Here is a 12203-nt window from a genome sequence, read left to right on the forward strand (position 1 = left end):
GCCAACTATATTCTATCCCGATGCAATTTCTGTGTTTCATCGTCAATATGAAGCTCCAAGGGTTACAGTAAACACACTGTGGTGCGTCGCAATCTAATACTGGCCTCTCAGCAACGGCACGTATACAGACTGTTTGTAGCATTGCTCCCCCTGGACGTAAGTCGGCATTGTGCCAACTATATTCTATCCCGATGCAATTTCTGTGTTTCATCGTCAATATGAAGCTCCAAGGGTTACAGTAAACACACTGTGGTGCGTCGCAATCTAATACTGGCCTCTCAGCAACGGCACGTATACAGACTGTTTGTAGCATTGCTCCCCCTGGACGTAAGTCGGAATTGTGCCAACTATATTCTATCCCGATGCAATTTCTGTGTTTCATCGTCAATATGAAGCTCCAAGGGTTACAGTAAACACACTGTGGTGCGTCGCTATCTAATACTGGCCTCTCAGCAACGGCACGTATACAGACTGTTTGTAGCATTGCTCCCCCTGGACGTAAGTCGGCATTGTGCCAACTATATTCTATCCCGATGCAATTTCTGTGTTTCATCGTCAATATGAAGCTCCAAGGGTTACAGTAAACACACTGTGGTGCGTCGCAATCTAATACTGGCCTCTCAGCAACGGCACGTATACAGACTGTTTGTAGCATTGCTCCCCCTGGACGTAAGTCGGCATTGTGCCAACTATATTCTATCCCGATGCAATTTCTGTGTTTCATCGTCAATATGAAGCTCCAAGGGTTACAGTAAACACACTGTGGTGCGTCGCAATCTAATACTGGCCTCTCAGCAACGGCACGTATACTGCTGTTTGAAGCATTGCTCCCCCTGGACGTAAGTCGGCATTGTGCCAACTATATTCTATCAGGATGCAATTTCTGTGTTTCATCGTCAATATGAAGCTCCAAGGGTTACAGTAAACACACTGTGGTGCGTCGCAATCTAATACTGGCCTCTCAGTAACGGCACGTATACAGACTGTTTGTAGCATTGCTCCCCCTGGACGTAAGTCGGCATTGTGCCAACTATATTCTATCCCGATGCAATTTCTGTGTTTCATCGTCAATTTGAAGCTCCAAGGGTTACAGTAAACACACTGTGGTGCGTCGCAATCTAATACTGGCCTCTCAGCAACGGCACGTATACAGACTGTTTGTAGCATTGCTCCCCCTGGACGTAAGTCGGCATTGTGCCAACTATATTCTATCCCGATGCAATTTCTGTGTTTCATCGTCAATATGAAGCTCCAAGGGTTACAGTAAACACACTGTGGTGCGTCGCAATCTAATACTGGCCTCTCAGCAACGGCACGTATACAGACTGTTTGTAGCATTGCTCCCCCTGGACGTAAGTCGGCATTGTGCCAACTATATTCTATCCCGATGCAATTTCTGTGTTTCATCGTCAATATGAAGCTCCAAGGGTTACAGTAAACACACTGTGGTGCGTCGCAATCTAATACTGGCCTCTCAGCAACGGCACGTATACTGCTGTTTGAAGCATTGCTCCCCCTGGACGTAAGTCGGCATTGTGCCAACTATATTCTATCCCGATGCAATTTCTGTGTTTCATCGTCAATATGAAGCTCCAAGGGTTACAGTAAACACACTGTGGTGCGTCGCAATCTAATACTGGCCTCTCAGCAACGGCACGTATACAGACTGTTTGTAGCATTGCTCCCCCTGGACGTAAGTCGGCATTGTGCCAACTATATTCTATCCCGATGCAATTTCTGTGTTTCATCGTCAATTTGAAGCTCCAAGGGTTACAGTAAACACACTGTGGTGCGTCGCAATCTAATACTGGCCTCTCAGCAACGGCACGTATACAGACTGTTTGTAGCATTGCTCCCCCTGGACGTAAGTCGGCATTGTGCCAACTATATTCTATCCCGATGCAATTTCTGTGTTTCATCGTCAATATGAAGCTCCAAGGGTTACAGTAAACACACTGTGGTGCGTCGCAATCTAATACTGGCCTCTCAGTAACGGCCCGTATACAGACTGTTTGTAGCATTGCTCCCCCTGGATGTAAGTCGGCATTGTGCCAACTATATTCTATCCCGATGCAATTTTAGTGTTTCATCGTCAATATGAAGCTCCAAGGGTTACAGAAAACACACTGTGGTGCGTCGCAATCTAATACTGGCCTCTCAGCAACGGCACGTATACAGACTGTTTGTAGCATTGCTCCCCCTGGACGTAAGTCGGCATTGTGCCAACTATATTCTATCCCGATGCAATTTCTGTGTTTCATCGTCAATATGAAGCTCCAAGGGTTACAGTAAACACACTGTGGTGCGTCGCTATCTAATACTGGCCTCTCAGGAACGGCACGTATACAGACTGTTTGTAGCATTGCTCCCCCTGGACGTAAGTCGGCATTGTGCCAACTATATTCTATCCCGATGCAATTTCTGTGTTTCATCGTCAATATGAAGCTCCAAGGGTTACAGTAAACACACTGTGGTGCGGCGCAATCTAATACTGGCCTCTCAGTAACGGCACGTATACAGACTGTTTGTAGCATTGCTCCCCCTGGACGTAAGTCGGCATTGTGCCAACTATATTCTATCCCGATGCAATTTCTGTGTTTCATCGTCAATATGAAGCTCCAAGGGTTACAGTAAACACACACTGGTGCGTCGCAAATCTAATACTGGCCTCTCAGTAACGGCACGTATACAGACGGTTTGTAGAATTGCTCCCCCTGGACGTAAGTCGGCATTGTGCCAACTATATTCTATTCCGATAAATTTTCTGTGTTTCATCGTAATTTGAAGCTCCAAGGCTTACAGTAAACACACTTTGGTGCGTCGCAATCTAATACTGGCCTCTCAGCAACGGCACGTATACAGACTGTTTGTAGCATTGCTCCCCCTGGACGTAAGTCGGCATTGTGCCAACTATATTCTATCCCGATGCAATTTCTGTGTTTCATCGTCAATATGAAGCTCCAAGGGTTACAGTAAACACACTGTGGTGCGTCGCAATCTAATACTGGCCTCTCAGCAACGGCACGTATACAGACTGTTTGTAGCATTGCTCCCCCTAGACGTAAGTCGGCATTGTGCCAACTATATTCTATCCCGATGCAATTTCTGTGTTTCATCGTCAATATGAAGCTCCAAGGGTTACAGTAAACACACTGTGGTGCGTCGCAATCTAATACTGGCCTCTCAGCAACGGCACGTATACAGACTGTTTGTAGCATTGCTCCCCCTGGACGTAAGTCGGCATTGTGCCAACTATATTCTATCCCGATGCAATTTCTGTGTTTCATCGTCAATATGAAGCTCCAAGGGTTACAGTAAACACACTGTGGTGCGTCGCAATCTAATACTGGCCTCTCAGCAACGGCACGTATACGGACTGTTTGTAGCACTGCTCCCCCTGGACGTAAGTCGGCATTGTGCCATCTATATTCTATCCCGATGCAATTTCTGTGTTTCGTCGTCAATATGAAGCTCCAAGGGTTACAGTAAACACACTGTGGTGCGTCGCAATCTAATACTGGCCTCTCAGTAACGGCACGTATATAGACTGTTTGTAGCATTGCTCCCCCTGGACGTAAGTCGGCTTTGTGCCAACTATATTCTGTCCCGATGCAGTTTCTGTGTTTCATCGTCAATATGAAGGTCCAAGCGTTACAGTAAACACACTGTGGTGCGTCGCAATCTAATACTGGCCTCCCAGTAACGGCACGTATACAGACTGTTTGTAGCATTGCTCCTCCTGGACGTAAGTCGGCATTGTGCCAACTATATTCTATCCCGATGCAATTTCTGTGTTTCATCGTCAATATGAAGCTCCAAGGGTTACAGTAAACACACTGTGGTGCGTCGCAATCTAATACTGGCCACTCAGCAACGGCACGTATACAGACTGTTTGTAGCATTGCTCCCCCTGGACGTAAGTCGGCATTGTGCCAACTATATTCTATCCCGATGCAATTTCTGTGTTTCATCGTCAATATGAAGCTCCAAGGGTTACAGTAAACACACTGTGGTGCGTCGCAATCTAATACTGGCCTCTCAGTAACGTCACGTATACAGACTGTTTGTAGCATTGCTCCCCCTGGACGTAAGTCGGCATTGTGCCAACTATATTCTATCCCGATGCAATTTCTGTGTTTCATCGTCAATATGAAGCTCCAAGGGTTACAGTAAACACACTGTGGTGCGTCACAATCTAATACTGGCCTCTCAGCAACGGCACGTATACAGACTGCTTGTAGCATTGCTCCCCCTGGACGTAAGTCGGCATTGTGCCAACTATATTCTATCCCGATGCAATTTCTGTGTTTCATCGTCAATATGAAGCTCCAATGGTTACAGTAAACACACTGTGGTTCGTCGCAATCTAATACTGGCCTCTCAGCAGCGGCACGTATGCAGACTGCTTGTAGCATTGCTCCCCCTGGACGTAAGTCGGCATTGTGCCAACTATATTCTATCCCGATGCAATTTCTGTGTTTCATCGCCAATATGAGGCTCCAAGGGTTACAGTAAACACACTGTGGTGCGTCGCAATCTAATACTGGCCTCTCAGCAACGGCACGTATACAGACTGTTTGTAGCATTGCTCCCCCTGGACGTAAGTCGGCATTGTGCCAACTATATTCCATCCCGATGCAATTTCTGTGTTTCATCGTCAATATGAAGCTCCAAGGGTAACAGTAAACACACTGTGGTGCGTCGCAATCTAATACTGGCCTCTCAGCAACGGCACGTATACAGACTGTTTGTAGCATTGCTCCCCCTGGACGTAAGTCGGCATTGTGCCAACTATATTCTATCCCGATGCCATTTCTGTCTTTCATCGTCAATATGAAGCTCCAAGGGTTACAGTAAACACACTGTGGTGCGTCGCAATCTAACACTGGCCTCTCAGCAACGGCACGTATACAGACTGTTTGTAGCATTGCTCCCCCTGGACGTAAGTCGGCATTGTGCCAACTATATTCTATCCCGATGCAATTTCTCTGTTTCATCGTCAATATGAAGCTCCAAGGGTTACAGTAAACACACTGTGGTGCGTCGCTATCGAATACTGGCCTCTCAGGAACGGCTAGTATACAGACTGTTTGTAGCATTGCTCCCCCTGGACGTAAGTCGGCATTGTGCCAACTATATTCTATCCCGATGCAATTTCTGTGTTTCATCATCAATATGAAGCTCCAAGGGTTACACTAAACACACTGTGGTGCGTCGCAATCTAATACTGGCCTCTCAGCAACAGCACGTATACAGATTGTTTGTAGCATTGCTCCCCCTGGACGTAAGTCGGCATTGTGCCAACTATATTCTATCCAGATGCAATTTCTGTGTTTCATCGTCAATATGAAGCTCCAAGGGTTACAGTAAACACACTGTGGTGCGTCGCAATCTAATACTGGCCTCTCAGGAACGGCACGTATACAGACTGTTTGTAGCATTGCTCCCCCTGGACGTAAGTCGGCATTTTGCCAACTATATTCTATTCCGATGCATTTTCTGTGTTTCATCGTCAATATGAAGCTCCAAGGCTTACAGTAAACACACTTTGGTGCGTCGCAATCTAATACTGGCCTCTCAGCAACGGCAGGTATACAGACTGTTTGTAGCATTGCTCCCCCTGGACGTAAGTGGGCATTGAGCCAACTATATTCTATCCCGATGCAATTTCAGTGTTTCATCGTCAATATGAAGCTCCAAGGGTTACAGTAAACACACACTGGTGCGTCGCAATCTAATACTGGCCTCTCAGTAACGGCACGTATACAGACGGTTTGTAGAATTGCTCCCCCTGGACGTAAGTCGGCATTGTGCCAACTATATTCTATCCCGATGCAATTTCTGTGTTTCATCGTCAATATGAAGCTCCAAGGGTTACAGTAAACACACTGTGGTGCGTCGCAATCTAATACTGGCCTCTCAGCAACGGCACGTATACTGCTGTTTGAAGCATTGCTCCCCCTGGACGTAAGTCGGCATTGTGCCAACTATATTCTATCCCGATGCAATTTCTGTGTTTCATCGTCAATATGAAGCTCCAAGGGTTACAGTAAACACACTGTGGTGCGTCGCAATCTAATACTGGCCTCTCAGTAACGGCACGTATACAGACTGTTTGTAGCATTGCTCCCCCTGGACGTAAGTCGGCATTGTGCCAACTGTATTCTATCCCGATGCAATTTCTGTGTTTCATCGTCAATTTGAAGCTCCAAGGGTTACAATAAACACACTGTGGTGCGTCGCAATCTAATACTGGCCTCTCAGCAACGGCACGTATACAGATTGTTTGTAGCATTGCTCCCCCCGGACGTAAGTCGGCATTGTGCCAACTATATTCTATCCCGATGCAATTTCTGTGTTTCATCGTCAATATGAAGCTCCAAGGGTTACAGTAAACACACTGTGGTGCGTCGCAATCTAATACTGGCCTCTCAGCAACGGCACGTATACAGACTGTTTGTAGCATTGCTCCCCCTGGACGTAAGTCGGCCTTGTGCCAACTATATTCTATCCCGATGCAATTTCTGTGTTTCATCGTCAATATGAAGCTCCAAGGGTTACAGTAAACACACTGTGGTGCGTCGCAATCTAATACTGGCCTCTCAGCAACGGCACGTATACTGCTGTTTGAAGCATTGCTCCCCCTGGACGTAAGTCGGCATTGTGCCAACTATATTCTATCCCGATGCAATTTCTGTGTTTCATCGTCAATATGAAGCTCCAAGGGTTACAGTAAACACACTGTGGTGCGTCGCAAACTAATACTGGCCTCTCAGCAACGGCACGTATACAGACTGTTTGTAGCATTGCTCCCCCTGGACGTAAGTCGGCATTGTGCCAACTATATTCTATCCCGATGCAATTTCTGTGTTTCATCGTCAATATGAAGCTCCAAGGGTTACAGTAAACACACTGTGGTGCGTCGCAATCTAATACTGGCCTCTCAGCAACGGCACGTATACAGACTGTTTGTAGCATTGCTCCCCCTGGACGTAAGTCGGCATTGTGCCAACTATATTCTATCCCGATGCAATTTCTGTGTTTCATCGTCAATATGAAGCTCCAAGGGTTACAGTAAACACACTGTGGTGCGTCGCAATCTAATACTGGCCTCTCAGCAACGGCACGTATACAGACTGTTTGTAGCATTGCTCCCCCTGGACGTAAGTCGGAATTGTGCCAACTATATTCTATCCCGATGCAATTTCTGTGTTTCATCGTCAATATGAAGCTCCTAGGGTTACAGTAAACACACTGTGGTGCGTCGCTATCTAATACTGGCCTCTCAGCAACGGCACGTATACAGACTGTTTGTAGCATTGCTCCCCCTGGACGTAAGTCGGCATTGTGCCAACTATATTCTATCCCGATGCAATATCTGTGTTTCATCGTCAATATGAAGCTCCAAGGGTTACAGTAAACACACTGTGGTGCCTCGCAATCTAATACTGGCCTCTCAGCAACGGCACGTATACAGACTGTTTGTAGCATTGCTCCCCCTGGACGTAAGTCGGCATTGTGCCAACTATATTCTATCCCGATGCAATTTCTGTGTTTCATCGTCAATATGAAGCTCCAAGGGTTACAGTAAACACACTGTGGTGCGTCGCAATCTAATACTGGCCTCTCAGCAACGGCACGTATACTGCTGTTTGAAGCATTGCTAACCCTGGACGTAAGTCGGCATTGTGCCAACTATATTCTATCCCGATGCAATTTCTGTGTTTCATCGTCAATATGAAGCTCCAAGGGTTACAGTAAACACACTGTGGTGCGTCGCAATCTAATACTGGCCTCTCAGTAACGGCACGTATACAGACTGTTTGTAGCATTGCTCCCCCTGGACGTAAGTCGGCATTGTGCCAACTATATTCTATCCCGATGCAATTTCTGTGTTTCATCGTCAATATGAAGCTCCAAGGGTTACAGTAAACACACTGTGGTGCGTCGCAATCTAATACTGGCCTCTCAGCAACGGCACGTATACAGACTGTTTGTAGCATTGCTCCCCCTGGACGTAAGTCGGCATTGTGCCAACTATATTCTATCCCGATGCAATTTCTGTGTTTCATCGTCAATATGAAGCTCCAAGGGTTACAGTAAACACACTGTGGTGCGTCGCAATCTAATACTGGCCTCTCAGCAACGGCACGTATACAGACTGTTTGTAGCATTGCTCCCCCTGGACGTAAGTCGGCATTGTGCCAACTATATTCTATCCCGATGCAATTTCTGTGTTTCATCGTCAATATGAACCTCCAAGGGTTACAGTAAACACACTGTGGTGCGTCGCAATCTAATACTGGCCTCTCAGCAACGGCACGTATACAGACTGTTTGTAGCATTGCTCCCCCTGGACGTAAGTCGGCATTGTGCCAACTATATTCTATCCCGATGCAATTTCTGTGTTTCATCGTCAATATGAAGCTCCAAGGGTTACAGTAAACACACTGTGGTGCGTCGCAATCTAATACTGGCCTCTCAGTAACGGCCCGTATACAGACTGTTTGTAGCATTGCTCCCCCTGGACGTAAGTCGGCATTGTGCCAACTATATTCTATCCCGATGCAATTTCTGTGTTTCATCGTCAATATGAAGCTCCAAGGGTTACAGTAAACACACTGTGGTGCGTCGCAATCTAATACTGGCCTCTCAGCAACGGCACGTATACAGACTGTTTGTAGCATTGCTCCCCCTGGACGTATGTCGGCATTGTGCCAACTATATTCTATCCCGATGCAATTTCTGTGTTTCATCGTCAATATGAAGCTCCAAGGGTTACAGTAAACACACTGTGGTGCGTCGCAATCTAATACTGGCCTCTCAGGAACGGCACGTATACAGACTGTTTGTAGCATTGCTCCCCCAGGACGTAAGTCGGCATTATGCCAACTATATTCTATCCCGATGCAATTTCTGTGTTTCATCGTCAATATGAAGCTCCAAGGGTTACAGTAAACACACTGTGGTGCGTCGCAACTTAATACTGGCCTCTCAGCAACGGCACATATACAGACTGTTTGTAGCATTGCTCCCCCTGGACGTAAGTCGGCATTGTGCCAACTATATTCTATCCCGATGCAATTTCTGTGTTTCACCGTCAATATGAAGCTCCAAGGGTTACAGTAAACACACACTGGTGCGTCGCAAATCTAATACTGGCCTCTCAGTAACGGCACGTATACAGACGGTTTGTAGAATTGCTCCCCCTGGACGTAAGTCGGCATTGTGCCAACTATATTCTATTCCGATAAATTTTCTGTGTTTCATCGTCAATATGAAGCTCCAAGGCTTACAGTAAACACACTTTGGTGCGTCGCAATCTAATACTGGCCTCTCAGCAACGGCACGTATACAGACTGTTTGTAGCATTGCTCCCCCTGGACGTAAGTCGGCATTGTGCCAACTATATTCTATCCCGATGCAATTTCTGTGTTTCATCGTCAATATGAAGCTCCAAGGGTTACAGTAAACACACTGTGGTGCGTCGCAATCTAATACTGGCCTCTCAGCAACGGCACGTATACAGACTGTTTGTAGCATTGCTCCCCCTAGACGTAAGTCGGCATTGTGCCAACTATATTCTATCCCGATGCAATTTCTGTGTTTCATCGTCAATATGAAGCTCCAAGGGTTACAGTAAACACACTGTGGTGCGTCGCAATCTAATACTGGCCTCTCAGCAACGGCACGTATACAGACTGTTTGTAGCATTGCTCCCCCTGGACGTAAGTCGGCATTGTGCCAACTATATTCTATCCCGATGCAATTTCTGTGTTTCATCGTCAATATGAAGCTCCAAGGGTTACAGTAAACACACTGTGGTGCGTCGCAATCTAATACTGGCCTCTCAGCAACGGCACGTATACAGACTGTTTGTAGCACTGCTCCCCCTGGACGTAAGTCGGCATTGTGCCAACTATATTCTATCCCGATGCAATTTCTGTGTTTCATCGTCAATATGAAGCTCCAAGGGTTACAGTAAACACACTGTGGTGTGTCGCAATCTAATACTGGCCTCTCAGTAACGGCACGTATATAGACTGTTTGTAGCATTGCTCCCCCTGGACGTAAGTCGGCTTTGTGCCAACTATATTCTGTCCCGATGCAGTTTCTGTGTTTCATCGTCAATATGAAGGTCCAAGCGTTACAGTAAACACACTGTGGTGCGTCGCAATCTAATACTGGCCTCCCAGTAACGGCACGTATACAGACTGTTTGTAGCATTGCTCCTCCTGGACGTAAGTCGGCATTGTGCCAACTATATTCTATCCCGATGCAATTTCTGTGTTTCATCGTCAATATGAAGCTCCAAGGGTTACAGTAAACACACTGTGGTGCGTCGCAATCTAATACTGGCCACTCAGCAACGGCACGTATACAGACTGTTTGTAGCATTGCTCCCCCTGGACGTAAGTCGGCATTGTGCCAACTATATTCTATCCCGATGCAATTTCTGTGTTTCATCGTCAATATGAAGCTCCAAGGGTTACAGTAAACACACTGTGGTGCGTCGCAATCTAATACTGGCCTCTCAGTAACGGCACGTATACAGACTGTTTGTAGCACTGCTCCCCCTGGACGTAAGTCGGCATTGTGCCAACTATATTCTATCCCGATGCAATTTCTGTGTTTCATCGTCAATATGAAGCTCCAAGGGTTACAGTAAACACACTGTGGTGCGTCACAATCTAATACTGGCCTCTCAGCAACGGCACGTATACAGACTGCTTGTAGCATTGCTCCCCCTGGACGTAAGTCGGCATTGTGCCAACTATATTCTATCCCGATGCAATTTCTGTGTTTCATCGTCAATATGAAGCTCCAATGGTTACAGTAAACACACTGTGGTTCGTCGCAATCTAATACTGGCCTCTCAGCAGCGGCACGTATGCAGACTGTTTGTAGCATTGCTCCCCCTGGACGTAAGTCGGCATTGTGCCAACTATATTCTATCCCGATGCAATTTCTGTGTTTCATCGCCAATATGAGGCTCCAAGGGTTACAGTAAACACACTGTGGTGCGTCGCAATCTAATACTGGCCTCTCAGCAACGGCACGTATACAGACTGTTTGTAGCATTGCTCCCCCTGGACGTAAGTCGGCATTGTGCCAACTATATTCCATCCCGATGCAATTTCTGTGTTTCATCGTCAATATGAAGCTCCAAGGGTTACAGTAAACACACTGTGGTGCGTCGCAATCTAATACTGGCCTCTCAGCAACGGCACGTATACAGACTGTTTGTAGCATTGCTCCCCCTGGACGTAAGTCGGCATTGTGCCAACTATATTCTATCCCGATGCCATTTCTGTGTTTCATCGTCAATATGAAGCTCCAAGGGTTACAGTAAACACACTGTGGTGCGTCGCAATCTAACACTGGCCTCTCAGCAACGGCACGTATACAGACTGTTTGTAGCATTGCTCCCCCTGGACGTAAGTCGGCATTGTGCCAACTATATTCTATCCCGATGCAATTTCTCTGTTTCATCGTCAATATGAAGCTCCAAGGGTTACAGTAAACACACTGTGGTGCGTCGCAATCGAATACTGGCCTCTCAGGAACGGCTAGTATACAGACTGTTTGTAGCATTGCTCCCCCTGGACGTAAGTCGGCATTGTGCCAACTATATTCTATCCCGATGCAATTTCTGTGTTTCATCATCAATATGAAGCTCCAAGGGTTACACTAAACACACTGTGGTGCGTCGCAATCTAATACTGGCCTCTCAGCAACAGCACGTATACAGATTGTTTGTAGCATTGCTCCCCCTGGACGTAAGTCGGCATTGTGCCAACTATATTCTATCCAGATGAATATTCTGTGTTTCATCGTCAATATGAAGCTCCAAGGGTTACAGTAAACACACTATGGTGCGTCGCAATCTAATACTGGCCTCTCAGGAACGGCACGTATACAGACTGTTTGTAGCATTGCTCCCCCTGGACGTAAGTCGGCATTGTGCCAACTATATTCTATTCCGATGCATTTTCTGTGTTTCATCGTCAATATGAAGCTCCAAGGCTTACAGTAAACACACTTTGGTGCGTCGCAATCTAATACTGGCCTCTCAGCAACGGCAGGTATACAGACTGTTTGTAGCATTGCTCCCCCTGGACGTAAGTGGGCATTGAGCCAACTATATTCTATCCCGATGCAATTTCTGTGTTTCATCGTCAATATGAAGCTCCAAGGGTTAC

Source organism: Schistocerca cancellata, chromosome 9 (assembly GCF_023864275.1).
Source record: "Schistocerca cancellata isolate TAMUIC-IGC-003103 chromosome 9, iqSchCanc2.1, whole genome shotgun sequence".
NCBI lineage: Eukaryota > Metazoa > Arthropoda > Insecta > Orthoptera > Acrididae > Schistocerca > Schistocerca cancellata.